Source organism: Schistocerca nitens, chromosome 5 (genome assembly GCF_023898315.1).
Source record: "Schistocerca nitens isolate TAMUIC-IGC-003100 chromosome 5, iqSchNite1.1, whole genome shotgun sequence".
NCBI lineage: Eukaryota > Metazoa > Arthropoda > Insecta > Orthoptera > Acrididae > Schistocerca > Schistocerca nitens.
This window is the reverse complement of record NC_064618.1, coordinates 295,056,602-295,064,622: the sequence shown is the minus strand read 5'-3', so window position 1 is coordinate 295,064,622 and position 8,021 is coordinate 295,056,602.

Genomic DNA, 8,021 nt, shown 5'->3' with positions numbered 1-8,021 from the left:
GAGCTGCATCAAACCAGTCTCAGGACTGAGGACCACAACAACAACAACAACAACAACCTGTTTTGGGTAAATCTACGATCAGCATGGCTTTCTCATATTTTAAATTATTTTACATAAGTTCAGTAGACATTTGCTATTAATGTATTGCCAGTCTACATTTTATATCCTCTCTACTTCGACCATCATCAGTTACTTTGCCCCCCAAATAGCAAAACTCCTTTACAACTTTAAGTGTCTCATTTCGTAATCTAATTCCCTCAGCATCACCCGACTTAATTCGACTACATTCACATTTACGAAGAACTTAAAAAGTAGCGATCACATAGATAATGTTGCGTGGGAGGCAAACCAAAGACTGTGATTTATTGGTAGAACAGTTATAAATGTAAACATGAACCGTCATAATGAGAGAATATGGGGTACGGAACAACCACATGAAGTTGTACAACATGAGAGGGACTCTCCAAAATTTATTGTGTTTTGTGCAGTTTCACAGGAAAACGTGTGTAGTCCATCTTTCTTTGCCGAGAACACCGTTACAGGAAGCTCATATCTCGATATGCTTGAGAACGTTTTCTCTTCCCGCAGCTGGAGACTGATTCGAACGACTTTATTTGCCAACAAGATGAGAGACCGCCGCACTGGCATCTGGAAGTGCAGGAATTTTTAAATCAAAGGATTACTGAACTTATGTGCCTCCTCTGCCAACGAAATTAAACTTAGAACTACTTAAACCTAACTAACCTAAGGACATCACACACACCCATGCCCGAGGCAGGATTCGAACCTGCGACCGTAGCATCCCCGCGGTTCCGGACTGCAGCGCCAGAACCGCACGCCCACCGCGGCCGGCAAACATTTGCTCCCTGTGCAGGAGTAATGTCATTGGACAGAGCACGGCAAGAAAATGCTTTTCTTGTTTTAAAGAGGATCGTTTTGACATTAGTGACTGTCCAGTTTCAGGAAGACTTTCGGGGTTTGATGAAGATCGTTTAAACGAATTAACCCTCAATAATCGACGTCAGAGTACTCGAGGGCTGGTAAATGTGATGAAACGTGATCATCCCACCATCGTGCGATATTTGCATGCAATGGGGAAAGTTCAAAAATCAAGTGTATGTATACCGCATGCTCTAAGCGAAAATCACAAAAATCTGCGCGTGGCCATATGCGCATCTCCGCTTGCTCGTCGTGAATTGGCTCGTGAACAACACCGACCGTTGCTATCCTGGATAGTTAATGATGACGAAACATGGTGTGTTTACGTTCATACAACGAAAAGAAAGGGATGGTTGAGCCCAAACGGAGCACACCATTTGAACCATTTGAACCAAGCGGCTTGTAGTCAAATTGTTTGCTTATAGAATATCGCCTCAGTTATGTGACTTCGGAGTAGGTATTAAAATCCATGGAGAAGAAATAAAAACTTTGAGGTTCGCCGATGACATTGTAATTCTGTCAGAGACAGCAAAGGACTTGGAAGAGCAGTTGAACGGAATGGACAGTGTCTTGAAAGGAGGTTATAAGATGAACATCAACAAAAGCAAAACGAGGAGAATGGAATGTAGTCAAATTAAGTCGGGTCATGCTGTGGGAATTAGATTAGGAAATGAGACACTTAAAGTAGTAAAGGAGTTTTGCTATTTGGGGAGAAAAATAACTGATGATGGTCGAAGTAGAGAGGACATAAAATGTAGACTGGCAACACCAAGAAAAGCGTTTCTGAAGAAGAGAAATTTGTTAACATCGAGTATAGATTTAAATGTCAGGAAGTCATTTCTGAAAGTATTTGTATGGAGTGTAGCCATGTATGGAAGTGAAACATGGACGATAAATAGTTTGGACAAGAAGAGAATAGAAGCTTTCGAAATGTGGTGCTACAGAAGAATGCTGAAGATTAGATGGGTAGATCACACAACTAATGAGGAAGTATTGAATAGGATTGGGGAGAAGTTTGTGGCACAACTTGACTAGAAGAAGGGATCGGTTGGTAGGACATGTTCTGAGGCATCGAGGGATCACAAATTTAGTATTGGAGGGCAGCGTGGAGGGTAAAAATCGTAGAGGGAGACCAAGAGATGAATACACTAAGCAGATTCAAAAGGATGTAGGTTGCAGTAGGTACTGGGAGATGAAGAAGCTTGCACAGGATAGAGTAGCATGGAGAGCTGCATCAAACCAGTCTCAGGACTGAAGACCACAACAACAACAACAACCGTAATCCCTAAGTATCTAGTTGAGTTTATAGACTTGAGATTTGTGTGAATTGTCGTGTAACTAAAATTAAGCTTTTAACCGCTCATCAAGGATGACTTCACACTTTTCATGAGTTAGAGTCAATATTCACTGTTGTACCGTCCAAATACCTTGTTTAATGACGGTAAATGGCAGCATCATCGGTAAACTGTCTAAGAGGACTGCTCAGATTATTTCCTAAATCGTTTATGTGGATCAGGAAAAACTGAGGGCTTATAACACTTGCTTGGGGAAAGCCAGATATTACTTCTGTTTTACTCGATGATTTTCCGTCAGTAGTTAAGAACTGTGACCTTTCTGCCAGGAAATCACGAATCGGGTCACGAAACTGAGACAATACTCCATAGGCAGACAATTTAATTAAAAGTCCCTTGTGAGGAACAGTGTGAAAAGTCTTCTGAAATCTCAAAAAATGAAATACGTTTGATGTCTCCCCTTCGATAGCACTCATTACTTCTTGAGAATAAAGAGCTAGTTGTGTTTCACAAGAACGATATTTTCTGAGTCCATGTTGGCTATTTGTCAATAAATCGTTTTGTTCGAGGTGATTAACAATGTTCGAGCACGGTATATGTTCCAAAATCCTACTGCATATCGACGCTAATGATATGGGTCTGCAATTTAGTGGATTACTTCTATTTCCTTTCTTGGGTATTGGTGTCACTCGAGCAACTTTCCAGCCTCTGGGTACTGATCTTTCTACAAGCGAGCGGTTGTGTGTGATTGCTAAGTATGGAGCAAGTGTATTAGCATACTCTGAAAGGAACCTGACTGGTATACGATCTGGACCGGAAGCCTCGCCTTTCTTAAATGTTTTAAGCTGCTTCGCTTCACCAAGGATATCCACTTTTAAGTTACTCGTGTTAGCAGTTGTTCTTGATTCGAATTCTGGGGTATTTACTTCGTCTTCTTTTGTGAACTAATTTCGGGAAAAGATGTTTAGTAAATGGCGCTGTCATCAAAATAATCATCTCTGTTATCGCGCAGTGTAGGTTTGATTGTGTCTCACCACGTATGTGCTTGCCTGGCTGTTACCACGCTTTCTACTTTGGAACCGCTGTTTCTCATTTTAGTGGCTCCTCAACTGGCATCACGGGGCTGCGTGAAACTTGTTCGGTCTTACAACCAAGGTAACACCCCTGGCTGCACCTGGAATTCAACCTGTATCCTCCACAGGGCAGCCACATACGCTGACCACACAACTCACTTTTTTCCCCACCACCCATCCCTGCCACTCTTACAGGCAGACCTTTCGCTCGCCAGTATCTACTTCACCCGTTAGGTTTCCTGTTCAACACTCTGCCATTATTAGAGCTATAGTTTTCACTAACACACTAGTGACCTTGAGAAAGAACATTGTTCTCTCTTGTAGAAAGGAATTACACACACTCGATACACTGCGTTCGATAACAAAATCCATTGCCCTTGAAACGAAAAATACATTTCTATTGTAAATATGAAATTTGTAGCCACGAGAACTGATTTTCCTTATTTTGGTAAGTTAAAATCTTGATCTTCCTTATTTTGGTAAGTTAAAATCTTTTGTCTTTCAATTTAAAATGCTCTTCAAAATGAAAATTTTTGCCTTAAGTATTCACAGCTCAAGAGAGTACGTGACTCTATAAAATATAATAAAGCGTTTCCGAAGATGAAGTTACTCTGCAGATGTCCAAGTAACTATATCAAAATCAGAAGATGATTTATAAAAGTTATTCCAAAATGGTACTTCAACAACAAAAACACGTCATTTTGAAATACCTGTGCATACGTCTCATATGCAATAATTCACAGCTTACTTAATTTCAGTGATATCAATTCCAACATAGAATCCTTGAGGGTATTTTCGTTCTGTCGTTGCAAACTACAAAAATGCGTGTTTTTTTCGGCAGGCGTGTTTCGTTTTATTGACGTAAAGCATCATCAGTGGTCTGTAATTAAGATATTTACATTTAGGTTTGCTTTAAGATCATAAAACAGTTCGATAACAATATGTAGATTTTTACGTACGATGTTTCCCGCTTGATTTCTCGCCTACATCGTGAAATGTCGTTTGCTAACACATCGTTGATGTTCTTTTTCTTTAGAACTAACATTTGTGATGTAATTTTTGGTTTCTCTGCATCACTATGCATTTTTTATATTTTGCACAGCACACTTTTCGCACACCACTGTTTTCTATTTGTTTTTGTACTTCTGAGTGAGTATTGTGATTTGTGTTTTGTAGTGTTGCCAACATAACCTTACCACTAGTTTCTCTTTGAAAAATATTCTTTTTCTTTCTTTTTTGTAGGAGTGTAATTCTATTTTAATTGTGTTGCTGTTTATTTACATAATGTGTAAGAGTAGAGAAACAATAGTGATGGAGCTTTTTGGCGCAAGTTGGGGGCTAGAGGACTTTCTTGTACAAGTCTCTGTTTCTCTCTGTCTGTAAATTTATGCTCTATGTTTTTGAGTGTTTTTAACATGTATTTGAAATCTGTTAGCTGGGACTGATTTTAAATTTTTTATGTTGTTTTTGCTGATAAATTCTTCTCTTTTTCTGTGTATACTTTTGTCTTGATGAGGATTACACTATTGCCCTTTGTCGGATTTTGTTATAATGATGTATTCCGCTTGCAGTTTTTCTTTAATTTTGAAGGTTTGTTTAATCACAATTATTTTTTAATTTATTGTTTTCTTTTTTCATCTGTGTAGCTATGTTTTAATTTCTTCTTTTATTAACTCACTAGGTAGGCCTGTGTTTACATGACTGTTGTCATTTTTTTCTTCTATAGTGAGAACATATTCAGAATCTATAATGAGATTTTCTATCTGTTGTTCATTTCCTGGTGAGTCCACACTACATCTACATCTACATACATACTCCGCAATCCACCATACGGTGCGTGGCGGAGGGTACCTCGTACCACAACTAGCATCTTATCTCAGTTCCACACCCAAACAGAACGAGGGAAAAATGACTGCCTATATGCCTCTGTACGAGGCCTAATCTCTCTTATCTTATCTTTGTGGCCTTTCCGCGAAATATAAGTTGGCGGCAGTAAAATTGTACTGCAGTCAGCCTCAAACGCTGGTTCTCTAAATTTCCTCAGTAGCGATTCACGAAAATAACGCCTCCTTTCCTCTAGAGCCTCCCACCCGAGTTCCTGAAGCATTTCCGTAACACTCGCGTGATGATCAAACCTACCAGTAACAAATCTAGCAGCCCACCTCTGAATTGCTTCTATGTCCTCCCTCAATCCGACCTGATAGGGATCCCAAACGCTCGAGCAGTGTTTTATAAGCGGTCTCCTTTACAGATGAACCACATCTTCCCAAAATTCTACCAATGAACCGAAGACGACTATCCGCCTTCCCCACAACTGCCATTACATGCTTGTCCCACTTCATATCGCTCTGCAGTATTACTCCCAAATATTTAATCGACGTGACTGTGCCAAGCGCTACACTACTAATGGAGTATTCAAACATTACGAGATTCTTTTTCCTATTCGTCTGCATTAATTTACATTTATCTATATTTAGATTTAGCTGCCATTCTTTACACCAATCACAAATCCTGTCCAAGTCATCTTGTATCCTCCTACAGTCATTCAACGACGACACCTTCCCGTACACCACAGCATCATCAGCAAACAGCCGCACATTGCTATCCACCCTGTCCAAAAGATCATTTACGTAGATAGAAAACAACAGCGGACGTACCACACTTCCCTGGGGCACTCCAGATGATACCCTCACCTCCGATGCACACTCACCATCGAGGACAACGTACTGGGTTCTATTACTTAAGAAGTCTTCGAGCCACTCACATATTTGGGAACCAATCCCATATGCTCGTACCTTAGTTAGGAGTCTGCAGTGGGGCACCGAGTCAAATGCTCTCCGGAAGTCAAGTAATATGGCATCCGTCTGATACCCTTCATCCATGGTTCGACAGATATCATGTGAAAAAAGGGCGAGTTGCGTTTCGCAGGAGCGATGCCTTCTAAAGCCGTGCTGATGCATGGACAGCAACTTCTCTGTCTCAAGGAAATTCATTATATTCGAACTGAGAATATGTTCGAGAATCCTGCAACCAACCAATGTTAAGGATATTCGTCTGTAATTTTGAGGATCCGTCCTTCTACACTTCTTATTTACAGGTGTCACCTGCACTTTTTTCGAGTCGCTCGGGAATTTACGTTCGGCAAGAGATTCGCTATAAATGCAAGCTAAGTGTCTTAGACCAATTTTTAAGAGCTGTTTATGTTTTCATCTAGTTTTATGTACACATAAAAAACTCCATCACTGTTCCTACTATTACACAGTATATAAATACACAGCAACATAATTAAATAGAATTACTCACATAGAAAAACACAAAAAAGAATATAAGCCAACGACAAACCACAATACATACTTAGAAGTATCAAAACAAACAGAAAACAGTGGTGTGCGAAAAAGAGTGCTAAGAAAAACGTAAATAAATGCATGGTGCTGCAGAGAAACTAAAAATTAGACCACAACTATTAATGTCTAAAGAAGAAAAACATCAACGATATACTAGCAGACGGCATTTCCCTATGTAGGCGAGAAGTCAAGCGGAAATCGCCGTAAGTAAAAACCCACATATTGTTAACGATCTGTTTTTCGATCTTAAAGCAAATGAAAACGTTGATAACTTAATTACAGACCACTAATGATGTTTTACCTCAATAAAGCGAAACGCGTCTGGTGAAAAACACGCATTATTGTAGTTGTAGGGATTGGGGCGAAAATACCCTCAACAACCGTAAAGCAACTACGGGCAGTAATTCCACACAAATTAAAAATTAAATTAAATCGTTCTATAGTTTATACAGCACAAGTAAAACTACCGTAGATGGTAATGCCGGTGTTGGATCTCTGATAAAATTCTGTAGAACCACGGCGGTCCCTACAATGCTGGACCGTGACAGAAAAACAAAAAGCAACCATCTAGACAGCAGAAAGAACGATTCTGCACTCGATGTTAAGATACACAACAAGTGATCGTTTGCAAAACTAGACATAAGTCTCAGATTAGCTGTAAAGTGTTTACTGGAAGAAATTGATTCACGTCTGATAATACGCATAAATTGTGCTGAGGATTGGCGAGTAATAGATGTCCAAAGATAACATATAAATACAAAGCCAAATGGAAGCGTAATAAAGGCTACAAAAAAGATTAAAAGTCCAGTTCTGAAATCTTTGAAGACAGATTGTCATCACAAGGCTAATCCCTATTCTTGTTGTTGTTGATGATGATAATGATGATGGTTCAAAAATGGTTCAAAAATGGTTCAAATGGCTCTGAGCACTATGGGACTCAACTGCTGTGGTCATAAGTCCCCTAGAACTTAGAACTACTTAAACCTAACTAACCTAAGGACAACACACACATCCATGCCCGAGGCAGGATTCGAACCTGCGACCGTAGCGGTCGTGCGGTTCCACACTGTAGCGCCTTTAACCGCTCGGCCACTCCGGCCGGCTAATGATGATGGTGATGATGATGAGGACGAATATTAAAATTCTCTTGGAATCTAATGGTTCAAATGGCTCTGTGCACTAGGGGACTTAACATCTGAGGTCATCAGTCCCCTAGAACTTAGAACTACTTAAACCTAGCTAACCTAAGGACATCACACACATCCCTGCCCGAGGCAGGATTTGAACCTGCGACCGTAGCAGTCGCGCGGTTCCAGACTGAAGCGCCAGAACCGCTCGGCCACACCGGTCGGCTTGGAATCTAAAGTTCTTCA